Source organism: Episyrphus balteatus, chromosome 2 (genome assembly GCF_945859705.1).
Source record: "Episyrphus balteatus chromosome 2, idEpiBalt1.1, whole genome shotgun sequence".
Taxonomy (NCBI): domain Eukaryota; kingdom Metazoa; phylum Arthropoda; class Insecta; order Diptera; family Syrphidae; genus Episyrphus; species Episyrphus balteatus.
In genome coordinates, this window is record NC_079135.1 from 72,272,415 (window position 1) to 72,297,042 (window position 24,628).

Below are 24,628 nucleotides of genomic sequence, written 5' to 3' on the forward strand. Positions count from 1 at the left end.
AATAATTGCGAATTATTATTAAGCACTTTCCATATTTGTTACTAATGAGCGCTCATTATATCCACTTAGCAGCTCGACTGACGACATATGACGTAAAAATGTGAATAAATCGGAAAATCACAAAAAAAAACCTTTTCTCTTGCAAAAAAACACGAATAAACGTCCACGTGAAATCCATTATTATGGTAATTAATTCGGTTGAAATTGTGATAAAAACAAAACTGTGATGTTTATGGCGGATAGTTTTTTGTTGTCAGATTTTTGTTTCAAAGGTGCACATTTAATTATGATTAAATTATAAGGGAAGAATAAAAAAAAAATTAAAGTTCATGGTTAACAGGATTAACATTAAAATGCTCTTGAGAATAGTATACATAGTATTATTTTATACTCATATGATTTGAAATTACCTTTTTAACTTTATTAACATTTTATATACAGGTGAAGAGAGTTTTGGTAAGAACATATAAAGCTATATTTTTTTTTTCAAAATATCTTACATAGGCAAAATGTAGAAACGCGCATTTAAAGTTGTTTCTTGATTTAACTGATACTAAATGAAAAACAAGACCGTACCTTACCTCCCTTGAATATCTAAGGAATCAGCCAAAATGAAATGTATTCCAGTTTTTAATAATCTTAATTTTCTCATAAATGGCTCGAACGATGGAAAAATTCAAATTTTATTACCTATTTAGGCAAGGAATATCTTTTGATGTTTTTTTTTTTCAGAAATCATAATCGTAATAAGCTGTATGTCATTGAACAGTTTATTTTTTATTTCTGAATCTCTCCCAAATAACTGATTCAATTTCAACGATTTGTTTTAATACAAAAGCATATTTTTATATCTTGAATAGGTACCTATGTATAATTAAAAAAAATTAAATCTAAACAAAATTAATTTTTTGGATTTAAAAAAATTTGATTTTTTTTGAAAAATCCAATTATTGAAAATTAAAATTTTGGTTTTAGATGTTACTTAATAATTGTTGCGAAATGGCATACCTACCAACTTTTTTTCAAAAAAAAAAAATGATTTATAAATTATTAGTTTCCTTGCCAAAAACGGTTTAAGGGTACGTCCTGAGTGGCTCAGGATTCTGTCGCTCAACCGCTTAGCCACTCAGGAATAAAATTAAAGGTATTAAGATGAGAAATGACAAAAATAATATTTTTTCTTTTGAAAAATACCTACGATTGATCTTAAAAATTATTATTTTATTATTTTCTAAATAACGTACTGATAACAATAAAGCATCAATTTACATTGTATTTTATATTAAACTTTTATTAGTTTGTATAATGGGATATATGAAATTAAAAAAAAAATGTTTAAATCAAAAGCACACAACCTGTTTTCTTATGACGTTATCACGTAAAAATGTCGTCCGTAAACCGACTTTACAGGCAACCACTTTTTAAACTTAACAATTTTATTCTTTCGAAGAACGAATTTTATGTAAAAAAAAAATGTTTCTTATAATTAGGCTTGTTTTTTTGGCAAAGCTATCCGCAGTAGGATTTCCCAAATATCAACACTGAACAAAAATGTATGCACGAACCAAGAGAAAGGAAAACGTAAACTTCTACACATCGTCAAATTCTATGCCAAGCTCGGTTTAGCTTCTATTTCTATCGGCAGCTGCGTGTTGTTTTTGTAATGCTTGTAAACTCCAACTGCAGATACGGATATAGCAATGCCAAAAAAACACAGCTATTTACGAAAATTGTTTTTAAATTTTTTTTTAAATTTTAGAACTTGAAATATAAAACCATGTTTATGTGACCCAGTAGCGCATTTTATTATAAATAAGCACTGTAAAAAAAATTTCTTTTGGTCAAGAAAAATTGAGTAATAGGTTTTGTTTTGGCATACAGGGATATTGATGTAGTTAACAATCTGCGAAAAGCCCTGAAGCTTCCATCGTGTTTTACAAACCTATATCTAGCTGGGCTTATTTTATTTAAAATTATTAGATATTCTTAGTTTTGTTTTTTGCCGGTAAGGAATTATTGCAACACTTCAAATTTGTATATGCACCTAGCCCAAACGTATGTTATATTGTTTTTCTATTTCACTGCCGAATGTGCGGCAAACCGTGAACCAAAATGAGACTAGACCTCTAACTAAAATATTCTTATGTGGATATCCAAGATATGAGAAAACAGGATGTTGTACAGACATTTTTCCGACTGCTTTACCCATGATCTCCTTAAAAAAAGTCCAATACAAGAGAATCGCGTGAGCTCTACCAACAAAAATAATACTGACTCCGACTTTTATAATAGAGAATGGAAAAGAATTGATGATTTTCGTTAATTAAATGTAGTTTTTAATCATAATTCATCCTAAAATCAGAGTTTTTTCATTGAAATATAACCTACAAATTAAAAAAAACCGCATCCACCTACAACACTTGGATCACTAGGTTCTTAAACTATCTCACTTATTAAAACTAATTGCGATAAACTGCAAATAAACCTGGAAGTCTGATAATAAATTTAAAATTTGTTTATGTTGTTTCAACTTAAATTTAGAGTTTTTTTTATGTAAGTTTTTTTTAACATTGTACCAAAGTTGGCCATACTACATTTTAACTTGCGTTTCTTCAGTTTCTCAACGTTGCTCTCTGGGTTCAATTTTCTTATTGGAACCATGCATAGGCGGATCCAGGGGGGGGGGGGCACGGGGGCACGTGCCCCCCCCCAGAACTTAAAGTTCATACTTAAAGAAAATCAAACTATAAGAGTTTTCAAAATATATGAATAATAACAGAAAGAACTTGAGTGAAACTCTTGTCTATTTCTGGCTGAAAATGCGAATTTTGTTGATTGTTGCATTCCTTTCCCATGAATAGCTCCACCTCACAAATAAATAAACGGCTATTTGTTGGGTACACACGAATTTTTTTTTCGATTTAAAAAAAAGTGAATTTTCAAAGTGATTTTGGTGAAAAATTTTGATATGGACATCGAATGACATTGAATGATATAAAAAATAATTGTATATGCAACTCTATTTTTTCATACAGAGGGGTCAAAAAATTTGCACTTTTTTCGTTGTTTTTTTTTAACATTAGTGTTTTTAAAATAGCGGAACACGTCACAAAATTGCATAAACTATACATATATTATAGAACTGCTGGATATGTAGAACAAACTTGCATTTCAGAAGTTTGCCCAAGTTTGCACCCCGAAAATAAAGACTCCTTGAAAAAAAAAACTCCTCAAAAGCGACCCTTACTTATAGATTTTTATAAATATTATTTTATTGAGAAAATTTCTCCAGGGATACCTCTAAAAATATGTAAAAAAAATAGTGTTCCAAATTTCAAAAAAATCGGTGCAGTAGTTTTGAAGTTATGAGGAGCACCGGCGTTGAAAACATTAGTTGTGGGGATAACGATTTAAAGTTTTGAACTCTGGACTAAAAGACTAAAACTTTCCTAAGGGAAGTATTAAAATACTCATAACTTGGTCAATTTGGCTCCAAGAGACCCACAATTTGAACACAATATTCTTGAGGTATAAAACAATTTAACCCCTTGTAGCCCCATGTGACATTTCTGTAACAAACCGAAAAAGATTGCATAAAAGCTCTACAAACTATTTTTTTTTTTTCTTTTGAAGCTTCTAATATTATAATCTTTAAGTATTGCACCAATAGTTTTTAATTGACAGTTAATGTTGAAAGTTGGGCTTTTTTTGAAAATAAGAACATTTGTGTAAAAACTACGAAATTCAGAAAAAAAATAGTTTTTGTTAGTAAACCCCACGGGGTTTTATTTTTGGATTTTAGGAAAGTGCCAAAAAATTAATATTAGATAGTTTTTTGCTTGAATTTTTGCATTTTTATATATAAAAATAAATTATTTAAACTTTTTTTTTACTCCCAAAATATCGAAATAACTAAGTAAATAATGACTTTATTGAATTTTAAAAAAATACGTGTTTTATTAAAGATAAAGGCCAATCGATTGACTTATTAATTTTTAATATACGACCTTGGATTACAAAAGGTTAATGCAAATAAAAAAAAACAAAACTGGGTTTCCCGGCAAAAAAGTATGATTCAGTTTTTTTTTGTTATTCTTAGGAACTTTAATATTTATTATAATGAAGTCTTTAGTATTTGACTAAAAACTACTAGGTCATTAACTAATGGTATAATTATGTCCATAATATTGCAAAATTTTATACAAAATCAATTAAAAAACGTAAACATTATTTTTTCAAAATTTCATCTTTAAAACTTAATTTCTCAAAAACTATTTGGTGAAACAACTTAAGTCAAAAAATTAAATAAAGAATTGTACGTGCATTTTCTGATTTTTTATATTTTTTTCTTCCGGCTAATCCAAGAAAATGAAAATTTTTCCTTCCGAATAACTTTTTGGTCATTTGGTACCTATTTGATGTGGGAAATGTGCCTAAATATTTTTGGCCAGGTTTTAGACTACTGTGGGTCGTTAAAATTTTCTGCTTGTTAGTCAGTCGTATGGTACTTCACTTTATTTCTAACTGTTATTGCTGTTTTTTTTGCCAATCCGTCCCTTGTGCCCCCCCCAGAAAAAAATCCTGGATCCGCCCCTGGAACCATGTATGAGGAATACGTCTAAACGGGTTAGGTAATAAAAAGACCTAAAACTTTTGTACAAACAATTTTTTCACATAACCTCAAAATTTAGGTGAAAAATTAAAAAAACGAGTTTTTGGTTTTTTATTTTTATCTTAAAAAAAAAAAAGTGACGAAATTTTTTGACAACTTACCTTATTATGTCACAAATACACTGTAATTTATTTGATTTAAAATATATATTTTTTCACCTTATTTTGACTCAATATACAAAAAAAAAAAACACCCTAATTTTCAATCGAAAATTCACGTGTCAAAATATCAGCTTTTTTCAAAAAGTCGGTGGGCATTTTGTTCGTTAAAATACCTACTTTCAGATGGTGAAAGAAAAAATTTACATATAGTACATTTTCTCGGAAAATGCAAAAAATGAACAAAATTCGAAAATTTTTTTTTATCATTATTTAAAATTTTGTCAAAATAAGGTGAAAAAATAAATATTTTAAATCAAATAAATTACAATGTATTTGAGACATAGTAAGGTAAGTTGTCACTAACTTTCGTAGAAAAAAAACTTTTTTTTTGAAAAAGATAAAAATAAAAACCAAAACTCGTTTTTTTAATTTTTCACCTAAATTTTGAGGTTATGTGAAAAAATTGCTTGTACAAAAGTTTTAAATCTTTTTATTATCTACAACTTTGCTATACAACTTTTTTCCATAGGACTTGTAGTTTTGCCCAACTCGGCTCGCCCGTAATTTATTTTTCCTTTAATTTTTATCATATTCACCTCCTTTTCCAATGGGTTTCATTCTACCACGATTTTTCTTTACTTTTTTTTACTTTTTAATGTTTTTGAAGGCTTCGGCACTGGTCTAATAAGTAAACCTAAACAGAAAGTCAATTCTTCTCATTTCAACGTTTTTGCCGATATAAAAATGAGCTCTCTTTTATTAGTAATACAGAAATTGTATGGATATTGATATTGTCCACACACTTGCACCTACGGTGCATTCTTAATTGATCAATAATTTTAATTTAATAATTTCTCAAATTTCCATTAAAATATAAAATTTCCACATAATTTTGCTTTGCAAAATGCACACTTCATTTTCTGTAGTATAAAATAAACCTATATTTAAACTGTTAAATGTACGTTTGCAAGCAAAAAAATTATACAAAACAAATTAATATAAAATATAATTAAAATTAATCACAACATGGCATCGCTTTATTCGCTTATATACATTTTATAGATAGATACCTTCTTATAACTATTGCTATAGATAGATACTCGCAGATATAATATCTGTTTAACAATCTATCCAAGCAAAACAAAATTCCACCACAAACAAACTACCTACCACTCATATATAGTAGCAGCCAGTCATTAGGAAAAAGTGCATTTTAACATATTATCCGTATTTATATTTATTTAATGCAAGAGATATGTTACGACATCACTGATCAATTTTCTGACCAAGTGCACTCGACAATTCGACATTTGAACATTCGAACAATTATACGCAAAGTCCCACATTCGTTTCGGTTTTATGCGAGTCTGTGTATGTGGTTGTGGTGGTATGAGCTGCAAAAGCTTAACGCAGTGGACTGCGGTAGCGGTGGGTAAACAGCAGCGCCCCCTACAGTGGATTTAATTGCGCCTAATGGCTTCACTTGTTCATACATATAACGCTAATGCCACGGCAATTGGGAGCCCACTCGAATGCGGATATTATCAGCGAAGCCAATGATAGGTATATACTCAAATGAAGCTTCAACACACAGTGCAGCACTTTGAAGCGCAAATTGCCGCAACTGCAGCAACAAGCGAGCGAATTATCAAAGCATTAAAGCAAATTAATTATAAAAGAAAAAAGAAATACAAAATAAAAATCAACATTCAAAGTGCAATATGGCGTGACACGATTTGCTATGGATGGACTTGCATTACCTGGATATACATATTGATTCGCGAGTTGCAATCCGCCAACATTCACATCCTTTGAACAGGCTCTAGCCTTTTCAGTACTTGTGTCGTATGAATGCACATTGGAACGTTTTACACAAAAAAACGAAAGCAAACAAAAAAACAAATTTAATATGTGGATGTCAAGTAAAGCAACTTCCAAAAAGACCGGTACTTTCGTATACGGAGAGAAAATGCACTTAAAAATAAGCATATTATGTCCACTCCCATCTGCTTAAAACAATAAGATTTCTAAATCTAATTCAATCCTAAGTGGACTAGAAGTCTTGTTAATATATTTTGCTACCTTTTACTCCGACGTTTCGACTGTGTTTACAGTCTTCTTCAAGGAGAGTATTTTGTCTTCTAATCTTAAGAATTCAATCTTAAGAACTTCTAGCTTTGATTGGTTTTTGTTTGCTTTTATTTATATATTATAATTTAAAATACTTTTAAAATTAAAAAAAAAATCGGAGTCTTGAAAAAGACGTTTCATATCATTGAAATTTAAAAGTATATATTTTGAATTTCAATCGGGAAATTGGGTAGAGGGGATAAGATGGTAAAAGGGTGTTTTTTTAGAAGAGAAATCAATTCTGCAATTGATCATAAAAAGTCAATGTTTCGTGTATACTTATACTTACATAAGTATAACATTCAATTTGTCATCGGAACAAAACATAAAATAAATCAGTAGCTTTTTGGGAACAATTGCAGAACTTACTGTTTCTTCGAAAAAAAAAACACCCTTTTACCCAAAATTATTTTATGAAAACTCTTTATTCTTGATTTCTATCGCAAATGCAACGATTTTACCAAATTTCATTAGGAGGACGCATCAATTTTTTTGTCAATCAAAAAAACTCCATTTTAACCATGATAATCTCAAAAGTAACATAATTGCTGTATTTCAATAGGGTACCATTATTATTACTTAGTTTTTTTTTTTAATAGAACCACATGTTCACTACACTTCAAAAAACCAGCTTTTTGCATGAAAAAAATGTAAAGACTTGTTTTATTCGTCAATTTAATGGGAAAGACATTTTTAATAAAGTTCGTAGGGGTACCATTTAAGTATACCATCGATTTTACTACACTTATCGCGAATTTTCCTTATTTCCAAAAAAAAAAAACACTCATTCACCTAAATTATTTGTATAGACTGCTTATATTCTTAGTTTCTGTGACAAATAAAACATTTCAAACAATTTTCATTAGGGTTCCATTTTTATCACATTGTTTGTGGTACTAATTCTGGAGTTCATCATGTCTTTAAAAAAACACCCTTTCACTCAAGACAATTTTAAGATTCCTTAGATCCTTAGTTCTTATAACTAACGAAACTTTTTCACAAAGTTTAAAAAATTAACAAAATTTATATCAGCTGTTGTGATACCTTTCTCACAAATCACACATAACTCAACCTCTCTAAAAAACACTCAACACTCTTTCGCCAAAAATGTTTTTAAGAACTTTATGGATCCTTATTCCCTGCTTTATCTAAAGCCTTCATGCCGAATTTCATCAGTGCATCATGTTTTTCAAATGGGTTTCGGTTATATTTTACCTTTTGAAACACCCTTCCACTAATTTTTTTTTTAAAGACTCTTTTTCTTATCTCAAAAGCAAACTTTTTGTTTCATGAGAGAGAATTTTTTATTAAGTGCTTATTTTACTTGCACTATAAACGATTTCAAACTTTTTGAGGGTACCTAACTATTTTTTTTTATTTGTTGATTTTTTGTACTTTGTACCTGGACTATAATAAGTATTACTATACGGTGACACACAAGCTTCAGAATCAAAAAAAAAGTGTTGCGGCTTCTCCCTTTAGGGTGAACAGGAATGAAGTAAGAAAGTACATGTGAAGAATGTGCACTATGGCGTATACGTAATATTTTTTTATATAGTGCACCAACACCGAGAGAATATTTTCTAAATTTGCTGGAGAGGAGATATTTCTTCTGCGTATTTAAGATTAATATCTGCTACCCACTTGTACATAGCATGATCTGCTCTTTGTAAGCCTGTTTGATAATAAAAAGCCTGGTTTGATTGGATATTATTTAAGTAAAATGCAGTTCGTCTTCGTTGCTTAAATTATTAAAACGGATTGTGGTATTTTAAAATCATGATAAAAGCTATACATAAAATAAATCATCAATTCTTCAAGGTTTACTATTGTATTGATCATACCTACTTCTTTTCATCTGCCGCACAATAGTAATTTTACGAACATGTTTTTAAATTTTGCTTAGAATTTCTAGTCAAACAATCCGATGTTTGTCAGTTTCATAGTATAGTATAGTGATTTTTAAAAGAATACTAATATTATTGTGAATTATTGTTTGCAAAACCAGTCACATCATCATTAAGCGCTGACTATTACACCGTGTCCACAGTATACACTTTAGCAAATATTTAAGCAGTTTTATTATACTGATGCATTCATTTTTGATAAAATCATCAATTTTAAGAATGGAATTTTTATAATAATTTTTCATGTACTTGTAATGATTTTAATTTGTTTATATAATCCTTTGTAAAGAAATTGTTGGTTTAACCTTATTTAGCATAAAAAATCATTCACATGATGATGGGGTTGACTTATAAAATTGTTTTTGTATCAAAGTACTTACTGCTGAATGGAAATATCCTTGCCGATTGTGCGGAAGATACAGTAGATAAGATACAGTATAGGTATCCCAACAAACAATATCCCTTCTATAAAGCTTTACAGGAGATACATTACCGCCTGTAAGGCTTTATAGAAGCAAATTTGTTAGTCGGGATGTTTTTTTTTTTTTTGTCAATATGCAGGTCTTGAAGACCAGACTTTGACTTTTGAAATTTACTTATCAAGCTTTAAAATATTAACTTAGCCAGGATGATATTCTCAAAACCTCCACCCTCCAAGGCTATCAGAAGAATGTTTGGTTTTTTTTTGTATCCATGCGAAAGTTTGTCACTAATAAAATATGCTTTTGCATTGCTACATTGCAAACTGCACACTTTAACTAATAAATGGGTGGTTCACAAAGCCTTTATAATCCAAAGTTACAACAATTTTTCAACTTACTCTAAATAAAAAAACAAAAAATAGAGTTCAATTTAAATGCCATCATGGCCTAATCGATCTTAGGCCCTAATTTGTCTTCCTCTATATTTCTGGTGTCTATCCGCTTCACAACCCGCTTAATAGAGAAAATGATCTTTTAAGCGTATCCGAAATTTATAAACACTCCAAAACCAACAACAACATAAAAATGGGTAAAACAAAAACGAAAAAAAAACTGCCGCTCTAATTATGCAACACCGGAAACTGTGAAATAGTTTCTTAACATTCTATATCTCAAGGTTTTTATCCCACAATATATACTATTTATGAATGAAGTTAAACGCTGATCATTAAAGGATCATCATGCCTCATAATCTAATTATAATTTGTTTTCGGTCAACATTTAAGGAACCGGCTTGTGGAACACTGTAAACATTCAGAGCACCATTGCGTGTTGACCTACGACTTTGTTTTTTTGTTTTTTTTTTTTTGGTATTTCATTTTTAGACCATAAGTTCGGCGACTATGGTCACCACCCCCTCCAGACATCAAGAGTCTCTTCAGCTCTTATAGCCATCAAACTTCTTCAAAAAAAAAAACCCAAATTTCGGGTCTCTTCAAAACTATAATAATAATTGTTCGGTATCATCACAAAGGTTATATCGTTTTGAATTGTTGCATGTGTTGCCATTGCCACTACTTCCCATCAAACAAAGCAGAAACAAAAACATCGGAAAGTGTCCTTAATGAGTGTGATGTGAAATGATGGTGTGGTGATGTTGATGTCGTTTGAAGACTTTCACAGTTTCTGTTTCTCGAAAACAGGTAGTTCGGTAGAATCCCTTCCCAAAGGGAATTTGTATAATTTGTCGATTTTTCTTTCTCTGTGAGACTGAGGAGACCTATCACTCTCAAAATCGACAATCTTAATTCGGGAATCCAAAGGAAAGACAGCGTCTATAGAATTTATCAATTCACGAAAGCTGACACGAATCATCTCCGATACAAGCGTGGAACAACATGAAATAAAAAAAAGATTGGATTTCAATATTCATTCATCCATCAAAATGATATCGTTGGGTTTGTTGTTGGTGTATGTTATTCTTGGAAAGGTTTAACTTTCGCTGGAAACGGAAAGGGTTTTGTGTTTTGTCAATTAATGCGTTAAGTGGTATTGCTACTGTATATATGAATAAAGGCGATAAACTGATATCTTTGATAGGTATACAACTTTTTTTATATTGAATATAATAAATTTAGTAGGAAGGGCAACGAAATATTTTTTAGGTATTTTTGTTTTTATTGACTGATAAATAATTTTTCATTTTGATGAGACCACCGAAGGCTTGTTTATGAATGATTTTACTATTATAGATAGAATTTGTTGTTTTTTCTTTGAACTTTTACAACCAATTCAATGATAAAATATCTATTTTTACTAATTCAGTTTTTACCAAGTGGAGTTCGCATAAAAAAATTATTTCTAAAACTTTGTGTTGAATCTGAAATTTCTTCCTTAATATTCTCAAAAAAAAAAACAAGCGTCTGAAGCCATGGATTTCACGTGCTCTTCTAAAAAAAATCAAATATGTACCTATAAAAATGAACTAATGAAAAAAATATCCATAAAATAACAACAATGAACACTTAAGAACTAACAAAAAATGTATTCTACGAGTATTAATGAAAGAAATTCCCTTTTTGTCACGATGTTTTGTCATTTGATTTGGGAGTTCCACAGAGCAGGGCCGGGCCGTAGCCAGGGGGTTATTGAATGACAATGCCCAACCTTTAAACAAAAATGCCCTAGCTTAAAATAAAAATGTCTGTGTCTACTTTCAAACATTTTAAAAATTGGACAATTTTAAGATTCCCTACATTAAAAAATAGCCTAGTTCCAACAAAAATTAGTTCGAAAATGCAATTTTTTTAGGTGGGGCATTTTTCAAGGTAAACTATAAATGGCCCCACTTAAAAATTGCGCGGCTATCAGATGTTTATATTGTTGTTATTTGTATGACCAATTTAAGCTCACACAAAACAGAACTCCCTTAAGTGAACAGATTTCTCAATAAGATATAAGGACATTTTTTCGACCTATTTTTACATTTCAAATTTCATACATTTTATTCCGCAAGTGATTTCTTTAATTGTATTCTATTATTCTACTTGTATATTTATCTAATATATAAAATTCTCGTGTAGCAGTGTTTGTTACAAAACTCCTCCGAAACGGCTGGACTGATTTTTATGAAATTTTTTATGCATATCGGGTAAGCCTGAGTATCGTAATAGTCCAGCATAATTTTTTTTTACTTTTGGAAAAAAATTTTTTTTAATTTTTTTATGATTCACTATGGAAAAATATATAACGTCAAATTTTCAACATTCTAAGATCAACCAATGTTTTTTAATCGCAATTTTTTGTTGAAAAATAAAGTACATATGTATTTTAGTATGCTGTGATACATTTTTTAAAAGATTTTTTCGTCGAAAAATATAAATGTTTTATCATTGTGGTAATGTCAAATAAATCAGATTTTGGGGAAAACGTAAACGTGTTTAATATAATTATAACTATGAAGCCAAATAAGATTCCAACAAATGCAATATTATAGGGAAACACAAAAATTCCCATTCTGAATATAAGAACTGATGCTCTGTCGTTATTTACACCTTGCAGATATCAATCTCGACGGTGCAGTCGATAGAATTCAAGGTACAAGCTGTTTTATTTCCGAGACTTTTCTGTTTGTTTTTGTTTTTTAATTCAGAAAGATACAAAATTTCATAAAAATGATTTTAATTTTTTTTTTTCTTTTTTTTGACGGGAGGAAATCTTCAAAAGACACTTGGCAGTATTCGACACCAAGTAGTGTGGGACTCTTAACCACTAAAACCACCTCTTTATCAGGACCAATCTTGAGAGATCGACATCAGATTTTTCTTTCTTAACTTTGTAAAATCACTTTGGGGGAAGTTTAAACTTTTAATACTTTCCCATGTTTTTTTAGACCATAAGCTCATGAGGCTTGGTTCTTCTTAATCTCCGAACATGGTTTCTTGTATTCAAGACGGACACCATTTCAGAATTGGTATGACTTTGCAGTCTCTGATTATGCGATACAGCGTATTTTTTAACAACTTCTGTAACCGTTTCTATTTGTAGGTCACGATGTAGATCGCTATTTCTTATGTACCAAGGTGCATTAACTATTCCACGAAGGACTTTGTTTTGGAATTTTTGGATGATTTCGGTATTTGTTTTCTTTGTACAGCCCCATAATTGGATACCATAGGACCAAACAGGCTTTAGTACTTGATTATACAGCATTATTTTGTTTTGGGTTGATAAATCAGAGTTGTTACCAAGTAACCAGTACATTTTTCTATATTTCAAGTTTAGTTCTTCTCTTTTCTTTTTGATGTGCTCTTTCCACTTTAGCTTTGCATCCAAAGTCATTCCAAGGTATTTGGCCGTATTGGCGTAAGGTACAGCTTGATTATTAATGAATATTGGAATATTGTTTATCTTTTTATTTGTAAAGTTTATATGTGAAGATTTTGTTTCATTGAGTTTGATACGCCATTTTTCGGTCCAATCTCTGACTGTGTCGACGGCATATTGCAGCTTTACTGCTCCCCTAGAGACACATTTGTCGGGTACCAAAATTGCGGTATCATCTGCAAAAGTAGCCATTATGGTGTGATTCCCAACTGGGATATCCCTTGTGTATAGTAAATACAGGGTAGGACCTAGGACACTTCCTTGTGGTACACCGGCTTCTATTTTCTTCAATTCCGAATATTCTTGATCGTACCTTACTCTAAACAATCGGTCTGAGATGTACGATTTTAATATTTCATAGTACTGTCTGGGAAGATCCCTTTGCAGTTTGTACTCAAGTCCCTCATGTCAAAGGCTTGAGCAACATCTAAGAAAATAGCTGAACATACTTGTTTTTCTTCTAATGCTTTTTCTATTACATCCGTTATTCTATGAACTTGGTCTATCGTGGAATGTTTATTTCTAAAGCCAAACTGATGATTTGGGATTAACCTTCTTTCTTCTATAATTTTGCTAAGTCTCTTCAGAAGCAGTTTTTCAAAAACTTTTGCCATAATTGGTATAAGCGATATTGGTCTGTAAGACGTCACTTCTGTAGGTGGCTTACCTTGCTTGGGTATGACAATAACTTCAGCAATTTTCCAATGGGACATACCGTTGCTTAAGGCATGCATTTATTATGTATTGGAGTTTTATGAAGGCTTTCAAAGGCATTTCTTTCATAACATGAGCAGTAATAAGATCGTAACCTGGTGATTTTTTATTTGATAGTTGATGTAAACACATACTTTTTATTTCTTTTAATCTTACAATTGGTATTTCACTTTCATCTATCTTATCAACAAACTGTAAGCTATTTTCAGCCGCGTTTGTTGGGTATGGCTTAAAAACATTCGCAAGATTAGATTAGATTAGAAAAGATTTTATTTAGTTTTCATTTTACAATTAATATAACAAGAGTAATAAAAAATCTTAATGTAATAATACAATGTTTTGACATAACATGTTTTTGTTGTCTGTCAGATTGGCGTTATAAATTCAAATTTAAATATACTATAGGTAACGTAAGTTGCTAATAATTTTCTTTAACTTATACATTTGTAGATATTTTAACTTAATATTTTTATAAATTTAAAATGAGATTTGTAATATTTATATTAACAATAGGTACAATAATAAATATGGAATGTAATATTTAAATAATTTATTTAAATTTATTATCACAAATTTTTCATCAGTTCATACTTAATATTTTTAAAAAAAGTTTTTCATTGCTTTAAGCAAATTCATTTATTAACAAAGATCTATATTTTAGAGAGTAAGATAAAAAGTTGTAAAGGGAAGAGAAGTTACTACCATTTAACACATTATAAAATTCTTCAATGGACAAAGATTCTTTTCCAAAACAGGCTAGTCTCGTATTTTTATAAATCGGGCATCTGCCAATTAGGTGATATGTGTTTTCCACTTCATCCATATTACATATTGAACAGATTCCCAGTGTATCTTTTTTAAATGCTCTAGCATTAATATTTAATAGACCACCTCTAGCTTTAAGAATTAAGCTCACCAAGTAGGGAGAGTTTTCATCTATAAAGTAAGGTGTAATATTATAGTTCAAATGAGCATAAACATCATGAAACTGAGAGCCCTTAGCATCTGCAATGTGATTTTCATGTTCTCTAGCTTCTAGTGCTATCAATAAAATACTATGAAGGTTATTGAAAGATGAGGTAGAAAGGTCTATTTCAATGTTAAGCATTTCACCTAAGTTTATCCAATCTGAAACCCAAAACGTTTTCTGTACAATTGTTTCTTGTGCAAGGATTCGAGGTAATCTTCTACTAGGGTATTGAAGTACTTTATTGACATAGTCGAAATGCAGAGAGAGCGTTCGGAGAAATTGAGTTTTCAAGCCAGTTTCCAAGTGTAACATGTAGTTGGGGGTGTTGTTGGGTAGCTTTAACATTTGTTTCATGAAGAACCTGAACAGTTTTTCCACTTGGTCAAATTGTTTAGATCCCCAAATTTGAGCGCCGTATAGCATAATGGAACGGGCTGCGGTGTCAAAAATTTTTAGCTTATTCGAGAAACAGATATTTGGGTTATGAATATATTTTGACCAAGTTGAGATGATTGTGCTTTTGGACATTGTAAGCTTTAAGTCTAAGTGTTTATTGAAGGATAGGTTATAATTCAGAGTTACCCCTAGATACTTGTAATCATTCACGATTTCAATCCGATCCGAACCATATTTCCAGCTAAGATTGCTAGAAATTCTAGTACCTGTTCTAAACACCAATATTTTAGATTTGTTGATGTTCATTTTTAAACCCCACAACGTACAGTAACTGAATAAAGAATCAATCATATTTTGAAGTTCGATAGGGGAATCAGAGATGATAACGAGGTCATCGGCATATAATAATACTTTCACAACTATATCTTCGACACTTATACCTCCTGGTAAATGTAAATGCAAGTCATTCAAGTAGAGGCTAAATAACATTGGACTGAGTAGACATCCTTGCTTTACACCAACTTTAACTTCAAAGAAGTCAGAAAGAGAGATTCCATCCCAAACCTGGCAAATTGTTTCTTTATAAAGTAATTGTAGAATAGTTATAATTTTTGTTGACAAACCTAAACAAGACAGCTTATAAAAAAGTGAATTACGTGGTATCAGATCAAACGCACATGAAAAATCAACAAAAAAAGCATATGTATTTTTCTTCCTTTTTTTATTTAAATGGACGATGCTTGTTAAATTAAAAATGTTGTCGATTGTTGAGTAGCCAGATCGAAAGCCAGCTTGGAACTCACATAAAATATCATTCTCATCTACCCAGCCGTTTATTCTATTTAGGATAAGCCCCGTGAAAATTTTGTATAATGTATCTAAAAGGGAAAGCCCTCTATAATTTTCACAATTATTAGGATCACCTTTTTTGAATAAAGGCGTAATTATTGAACTCCGAAAAGAGATTGGAATTTCACCGGTGAGAAATATTTTGTTAAGCAAGGCAAGTACTTCTTTTAAAAAACAGGATGGAGCATTTTTGTAAAACTCATAACTGATTCTGTCCTTGCCAGGTGCCTTCTTAAGTTTAGCTTTTTGCAGTACATATGAAAGCTCCCACATCTCAAAGGGTGAGTCAAGAAAAGGGTCTGTTATCTCTGTCATAGCCCATGAAATTTGTTCACATTCAGGAGGTGATAATAGGGCTTTAAAATGATTATAAAAATCAACAATCTGAAGAATGCTTCTCTTTTTATGCGAGGTACTTTTCAATTTAATTGCCAATTTCCACCAATCGCTCGAATTTCTAACAGTGTTTAATTTTTCAATGTTTGCATGCTGATGAAGCAACTTTTTTCTTTTGCAAATTTGTAAGTATTGAAATCTGTATCGAACATATTGGTTTTTATAAATGCTTATATTATACAAACGAAAGAGACGAAGCGATTTTAACATTTTTTTCCTTGCACGCAAACATTGAAAGTCAAACCACTTCTGTTTAAATTCAATTTTTGTTCTTTTTCTAAAAGCACCAGCAGCTGTCTTTATTTTATTAGTTAGTTTACTAACTTTCACTTCAATAGATTCATTTGCTTGAATGTATTCACAGTTAGCTAGACGAGTTAATACTTCAGTGTACTTAGAACTCATATTGGGGAACCAAATTAACTTTTTATCAAGATCTAAATGACCTACTTTAGCATTTAATGGTAGGGGTGGAGAAAAACTCAATGTTAAAGGCATATGATCCGAATATGGCTTACTCTGAACCGAAAAATTGTTAATCAACCCTAGAAAATCAAACGAGCATACTCCATAATCGATGATTGAATTACCCATTACGCCACAAAATGTTAATTCACCATCTTCATCACCTTGCACTCTTCCATTGAGAATAACACCACCTATATTTTCAAAAAGTTCCAAACATTTTTTCCCTTTCGCGTCTGCTACCTTATCCTTTGATTTTCTCTGTTGAGAAATAAAAGCAAGTCCTTTCAAAAAATTTCCATCAACAATTTGACCATCAGCCGTTCGAGCATTTAAATCACCTACGATGCAAAAGGATTCAAATCTCATGCTACCTAAGAACTCTTCAAACTTTACAAAATCACTAGCCCACCTTGTGCAATTTAAATATCGAGGTATGAAGTAGAAATTTTTATAACCGAATTTAGCAGATAGAGCAAAATTACCAGAAAAATTATTGAATTTAAAATTATATTTATTTTGAAGGGCCTTTTTAAAGCCAAACAAACAACCACCGCTTGCGCGACCAGCACTGTGAAACTTTTCAGCATCTTCCCAATACAACATATAATCATCAAAGAAACGTGAAAATTCATTTTTTTTATCATTTAATACATTAGTTTCAAACAAAAAGAAAATATCAAACTTATTTATATACGTAAAGAAGTTACAAAAATTAAGCTTACTTTTTAAGTTTGCTACATTGTATGCAACCATCTGACAGACTTCTAGTTGCTAATGTTGATTTGAATTCCTGGACGTAGAAGCAGCATCGGCGTCTTTTGAAGGTGGTTGTTGTATATCCCTTACAATCACATTGCACTGGAAGTTGGCCTTCTGTACTAAGCTTCTCAAAAAATCAGCGTCTTTATGTTGTTTGGCAACGAAGCTACCACTATTCCAGTTGAAGGGTTTATCATTGATGTAAATCGAAGTCTCACCGAATCGAATTTTAACTTTTTTATCGAGCTTTGAGATACTTTTGCTCAGTTGACGGAAGTTAAATCGCATCTCCCTTTCATCCGCAGTGTAATCTTTATGTATGTATATGTCTGTACCACCAAGATTTTTTTTTGCAGACATAATATTATTTACATGAAGTACAGATTCCATTGTAAAGACATATGAGAGTCCATTTTTTGTTTTTAACTGACGAGATTCGATGACTATTACGTTTATTTTTAGCACTCGGGAACATATGTCATGGAATTCGTCCACAGCCAGTTTTAAATTAGTGCTCTGCAACCCACTTACGATTATCTTCGCACGCCGAGACGTTCTGTCAATAAGTTCAAGCCTTTTTTTCATTATATTTAGGTCTTCCTTAAGCATGATGTTCTCGTTACGAAGATTTTCGATTTCCTGACGAAGAGGTAATAAGTCATCTTTTTTTGCGACATCTTCCAGCTTACTATCCAACATATTTCCCAGTTTTTGGTCAAATATAGACCATGAAAAGACATCGGGAGTTATGGCAGCAGTAACAGCAGTAGTAGTAGCAGCAGACGCAGACGCAACAACAGCAGGTACAAAGGCATCAGCCCCAGCAGCAGCAACAGGTGGTGGTTGTGATGATTGTGAGCCGAATTTATTACTCATAGTTTTGGTGAATATTTTTGATTCCAAATGTTTTTTGGCGTTATTTGGTGCACTTTGGTCAGGCGAAGTTAAATAAAGCGCTCTTTTTTGTGCTGATCCCATATATTTTTAGGTTATGTTGCGTATATACGTTTATAGTTGCAGAAACTTATTACTTTTTATTACTTTTTGGTAATTTTGTAAATGAAAAACAAACTTTTATTTTAATAATACAAGAATTAATCAATGAAATAGAATTTTTTTCACTTTTTAATAAAAATAAAGAAATTAAAATTGGCAGACAAAAATTATTGGGTGTTTGACGTTTCGTGTCAGTGTTCGCAAGATGCTCCGCGAAAAGGTTAGCTTTTTCTTCTGGGTTACCGATCCATTTCCCATCTTGAGATTTCAAGGGAGAGTTTAGTAACTGCGGTCTTTTCAGGCGCATGGCTGCTTTCCATAGTGAAAAATCGGTTGAAGCATCAGTCGTTAAATTCTTTAGGAATGTACTGAGTGAATCATTTTTGAATTTATAAATTTGTTTTTTAAGATTGTTGCTTATACGGTTAAACGTTGTTTTATCGTCTGGAAATCTAGTATTTTGCCATTTTCTTCGAGCTCTTCTTTTCTCTATTATCAACTCTCTTATCTCTAAAGGATATTTTATTTCATTTTGTCTTCTATTAGAAAATGTTGGAGTACTTTCTTCAGCTGCCTGTTGCACATCAGTAATAAATTGTTCCACTTCACGGTCAATTTGCTCGATTGTATCCATGGGAGATCTTAAATTTATAAAAGTTAAAAGCCTTTCTCTAAAATCACTCCAGTTTGTTTTCTTATTTACAAGCTTTGGATTACTTTTTTCTATTACTTCCAATTCACTTAGTGATAGAATCACTGGAGGATGACAAGTCATAATTACCTTCGACACTAATGTGATTTCGTTTGATTCCTTTAGCTACGAAAAAGTCAATAAGGTCTGGTATTTTGTTAGTATCGGAAGGCCAGTAAGTAGGCGACCTGGAGGAATAGAATTCGCAATTGTATTTACGGCCTGCTTGGAAAAGTCTTTTGCCTTTTGTTGATATAAGTCTTGAACCCCAATGGGTGTGTTTCGCATTGAAGTCTCTACCAACAAGAAAGTTATGCCCAAGAAGATTTAATAGATCTGTATAGTCATCTTCTGTCGGGGAGCGCCTTGGTGGGCAATATATAGCTGCTTTCTAAAACTCTTTCTTTTTCATACCAATACTAATAGTTGTTACTTGCATATTTTCATTAGTAAGCTTGGTTTCTTCATAATGTTTTAAGCTTTCTTTTATAAGAATCGCCGATCCACCTCTTGCCTTGTCAGCTGGATGTGGAGCGTGGTAACATGAATAGTTTTCTATTACATTATCTAGACTTTGCCCATTGGAGAAGTGAGTTTCGGACACCAGGCAAATATCTATATGTTTTCTAGATCTAAAAAGATTTTTAATTCGGATAAGTGTTGTAAAAGACCGTTTGCATTCCATGTAGCGATTTTAAGTGTTCTGTCCATCATTGTTTTTTAAGAGCGACTTTTTCGCTTAACTGTTTGATATTCAAATCCTGTTTATCAATTCTTTGAAGAATGAGGTGTAGCATTTCTTTTATGGAAGTCTCTTCATTCTTCCGCACATTTTTTAGAATCTGAGAATAGGCTTTATTGATTTTAATAAAAAAAATGTTTGAGTTGGATCACCCTAACCATTTAGGGGTATGGAAAATAGGTGTTTGGTGATTCTCAGACCAACCCGATAGGTATACCCACAAAATTTCATAAAAATCGTTCAAAATAAAATAAACAAAAATTTGGTTGGACCACCCTTCCCATCTATTACAAAATAGATGTTGGTCGATTCTCAGATCACCTATAGATATGCACACAAAGTTTCATAAAAATCATTGCAAACAAATTTTTAAAAAATTGTTTGGGTCACTCTAAGCATTTAGGGGTGTAAAAATAGGTGCGTTTGCCGATTCTTAGACCAACCCAACCAAATATGTTCAGTCGTTTCGGAGTTTTCGGAGGAGTTTGATAAGAAACACCGCCACACGAGAATTTTATGTATTAGATTTGTTGTTGAGACCCGATTTTTGTTGGTATTAGAAAAGGTGCAATGAAGTCCGCCCGGGTCAGCTAGTATATAAATAAAATTGACGAACTTTGAAAAGCAATATTATGGTAACCATAAAGTTTAAAGAAACGGTCTTAGGCTCAAATTATAGTCTTAATTATAGACAACTAAAAGTAATAATAATAATAATAATTTAACTATATGCCTGTAAGACCTAAGGTCTTTTTTAAATGCAACTGCACGGCACTAGTTAGAAGGAATAGAAAGATAGGAAAGTTTTTTTTTTTTTTGTTGGTACAGTGAATTGAGAATAAGATGATTATTATCTCATATAGTCCCACGGGTGGCTTCCAAGCTGGGGGATTAAGAAAAGAATGCTGCCTGAGGTAGGGCTCGAACCCACAACCTTCAGGTTAGCAGTCAAGTACTACATCCACTGCACCATTGCCACCCTCAAAACTTAATACGCACTTTGCGATAAAGCATGTAATTTTTATTTAATTATGTTTATTCTAAACGGAGTGATTGATTACCAATTAATTTTTGAATAATATAATTGGTAGGCTGATGAAATTTTGTGAGGATGTAGAATTTATCAATTTTCTCAACGAAGGTAATACTTCTAGTATCTGTTTTGGCACTAATTCTATTTCTGATTTATACATTAAATCGTTGTTAAGGCTTCCTTTAAAATGTAAATTGACAACTTTTACTGAATATGATGTTTAAGTGTTAAAGCATCTTGAACTGTTGCTCTTGCACTTTTTCTAGTTCTTCTAGCTGCAAGGATATTTGTTTAGCAAGTAAAAATAAAATCGGACGGTAATGTGTCATCTTTAATTTTTTTCGAAACTCCAAAGTTTTTTCTTTAGGATATTTTTCACGAATAGACAATCCTCTTAAAAAAGTTATATAAAAAAAACCTCAAAACTCAAAGAAGCTCACTAATTAAAAAAAAAAAAAAACAATATTCTACACCGTTCAAAAATTACTTTTAGATGATTTAACTTTTTTGATTGGACGATTTTGGCGACATACCTAGATACAAGTAACGGGCATGTGAACTTGTTGCGCGAAAGTCGTATCTGGCCCGATAGGTATTTATGTAAATAACTTATTTAAAATTCATTTCAGTACCTATTAAAGTAAAAACTGACAAAGTTAAATATGAAATAAATCACATCTTGTTTCGCTTTCAAAACCCCTATTGTTTTATATGTTATCCAGTATTCATATGTATAATGCATATTAATATTCCCCCAATAGATATGTATAAAAAAGTAGATATACATTTTTCTAGCTTCAAATATTAACAATAGAAAGCTTTGACATTAAATTCTTCATGGCTTCCAACCTTCTAATTGATTTTTTGTTTGTTTAACCCGAAATATTTTTTATCATAGATATTCAAAAGGGTATTGTTTTGGTGACATTTATTGTGTTAAGTTCCGCTTGTAAATCAAGGGCATATCATTGTTTTATTGTTTTATTCTAATAACCAGAGCCCAGAGGAGCCACCACCTTTCTAAAAGAAAACACTTATTGCCTAAAAACACACTATATCCCATGAATAGGTAGCTTTTACATAAAAGGTTAAAACACCTCCACACCCTTCACCTCGATTATGTTATAAAGAGAAAGAGCCGCACAGTCCGGTCCGGTCGTCTGGTGACATATCACATTGCCATTGCCTACCTATTTATTTTTTGTTAATTAAAAACGAACGAAAATGAATTAATCATCATCATTCACATCACGCTCTAGAAATTGAGTCATTTCGAAGCAAACGAAGCTTTATTTCGTTTGGAGTTTGAATTTATACCCAACCCGAATCCGAACCCCAAAATCCATCCAAACATTATATTGATGGTCCAAAACACAAGGAGTCAATTAACACATTCATGTCGCCGTTATTATTCCTAAATTAGGCTTTCTAAGGTTCAATTAGATGGTAACGAGTTGGCTTGATGATATAAAGGTAGGTAGGTACTAACTTTTTGACCATCCATACCCATTGCGCAATGTACATATATTCTCTTACCTGGGGCTTTGCTTCGAATTAATTACCCGAGATTTCCGCGTAATAAAGCATTTGGGATTTCATTTGAACTGTGAATTGAGAGGGTTGCAGAGGTTTTTCACAGGTGAAATGTCCTAAAAACTGTCAACTGTCTCTGTCCAACGGACCGTTGATTGCGCAGTTCAGTCTTCAGTTATGAAATGGAAATGGCCGTCACCCGTCAGTTAAAACGCACAATTTTATTTACATAGGTATATCTTTATATTGTCATCTGTGTGGTGTTTGTTTTTATTTTCTTAATTAGGAGTGTGTAATTTTTTGAATGGGACACTTGATATAGAGTGTAGGTATAGGTAAGGTATAGCCCTTTCGGTTACTGTTGCGTTAAAAGTTTACTGATTTTTAATTTAAACAATGGAAATTAGAAAGTCAAGTAGCTGGAGGGTATAGAAATGTTTTGGGGACACATTATATCAAATTTACAAAAGCGTTTTATCTTTAAAACATCTTTTTTTTCATAAACACTCAACCGAATATTTTAATAGGTAGATGTTAGGAAGAGATTAACGAATATTAGTTTGATTATTTTTAGGTCAAACCAAAAACATTCAATAATATTTTCAACGATTTGTAAACCAGCTATTCAATTTTTAAGTTTTTAGGGAAAAATATGTAGATGTGCTGTTTTTTACTTGCGATATAGGTACTATACATATATCAAGTTATGCATTCATACAAAAAAAAAAAGTTGAGATAACATTTTTCCATGACATTACGATGGTAGAGACTGCCAAAAAAGTGGGTCCCGGAAGTCCGTCTGTCTGTCAGTCTGTCTGTCTGTCTGTCTGTCTGTCTGTATAAGGAGCTACAGCCTAAACGGATGGTCCAATTGACTTCAAACTTGGTATGTAGCATTTTTTGGGGACTCTCCAGAGGGGGTTTTGGAATTAATTTTTTTGGACCAAAAATAACGGTACTTGTCATATATCGATTTTAGTAAAGTTGAAATTGCTCAAAAACGGGTCTAACGATTTTGTTTAAAAAATTCAAATAATAGTTTTAAGACAAGGTCTATCTTTTAATTAAATTTTTTTTTTGAAAATCATTATTAACGGTACCTGCCATAGAACCGTTTTTTTCAAATCCGATTATCTCCGAAACTGCTTATTCGATTTCAACGAAACTTTTTGTGAAGTAGCATATATATAATTTAAATATAAACCAATAATAATATTGAAAAAAAAATAATTTTTGGATTTTTAAAAAAATTAAAAAAATTTTTTTTTGAAAAATCAAATTTTCGAAAACGGGACATTAAATTTTTTTTAAATTTTTTGTGTAGATGTTGATTAGTAATTTCTACAAAATGGCATACCAATTTTATTTTAAAACTTTTTTTCCAAAAAATTATTTATAAAAATTTAGTTTTTTAAAAAACGGCTCTAACGATTTTGAAAATTTTTTTTCTAAAAATACCGAGTTTTTGGTTTTATATTTTTATCTTTTTCAAAAACAAAAATTTTTCTACGAAATTTGGTGAAAACTTACCTTATTATGTCCCAAATACCCTGTAATTTATTTGATTTAAAATATGAATTTGTTCACCTTATTTTGACTTAATACCAAAAAAACAGCCTAATTTTCAATCGAAAATTCACGTGTCAAAATATCAGCTTTTTTCAAAAAGTCGGTGGGCATTTCGTTCGTTAAAATGTCTATTTTCTGATGGTGTAAAAAAACTTTTACATTAGTATACTATAGAACATGTTCTAGTAAAATTCAAAAAATGAAAAAAGATTGAATTCGAAAAAAAATTTTTATCATTGTTTACAATTTTGGCCTATTTATTCAAATTTACACTTTAATTACTCAAAAAACGTAAGATTAATCAATGTTACATGAAATCTTACGTTTTTTGAGTAATTAAAGTGTAAATTTGAATAAATAGGCCAAAATTGTAAACATTGATAAAATTTTTTTTT